The sequence below is a fragment of the Chenopodium album genome, chromosome 8 (assembly GCF_948465745.1).
Source record: "Chenopodium album chromosome 8, dcCheAlbu1.1, whole genome shotgun sequence".
Taxonomy (NCBI): domain Eukaryota; kingdom Viridiplantae; phylum Streptophyta; class Magnoliopsida; order Caryophyllales; family Amaranthaceae; genus Chenopodium; species Chenopodium album.
In genome coordinates, this window is record NC_137841.1 from 32,757,066 (window position 1) to 32,757,606 (window position 541).

General features: G+C 43.6%; 1 non-coding gene across 1 annotated transcript; it reads left to right on the plus strand.

The window, feature by feature from the left end:
• The first annotated feature begins 205 nt into the window (after window positions 1-205).
• On the plus strand, window positions 206-312 carry LOC145556874 (small nucleolar RNA R71). The gene has a single exon (XR_014091966.1). It is a non-coding gene; the product is annotated as a small nucleolar RNA R71 (small nucleolar RNA).
• Window positions 313-541: the final 229 nt, after the last annotated feature.

A 541-nucleotide genomic window follows, 5' to 3' on the forward strand; every position in this document is an offset into this window, starting at 1 on the left:
TTTCTCCAACTCATAAAGATCACCTTGCTTTCCTTGGGACCTTCTTTGACCTCCCCAAGAATAGCTAGTAGCCACCTCTTCAATTATAGCTTCAACTTGGCTTTGAGGGATCTTAATCAATTGGCCACCGGCACCCGCATCTAGATTGGTTCTTGAAATTGGCTCTACGCCATCATAAAAGAATCTCATGAGCAAATTATGGTTGAATCCATGGTTAGGACATGCTCTAATCATATCCTTAAACCTTTCCCATGCTTCCCCAAGAGTTTCATCCGGTTCTTGCTCAAAAGAAGCTATCTTCCTCCTCATTTTTGCGGTTTGCTCATCGGAAATGAACCTCTTGAGAAAGGCCTTCGCAACATCTTTCCATGTGGTGAGAGAGTTGGGCTTCAAAAGCTTGAGCCATTTCTTTGCTCTTCCGGTGAGAGATTGCCGAAAGAGATGCATACGAATGTAATCTTGGCTCACTTCATTTGTTTGCATCATTGCACACAACTCAAGGAATCGGTCCAAATGCTCAATGGGGTCTTCACTTGCACTT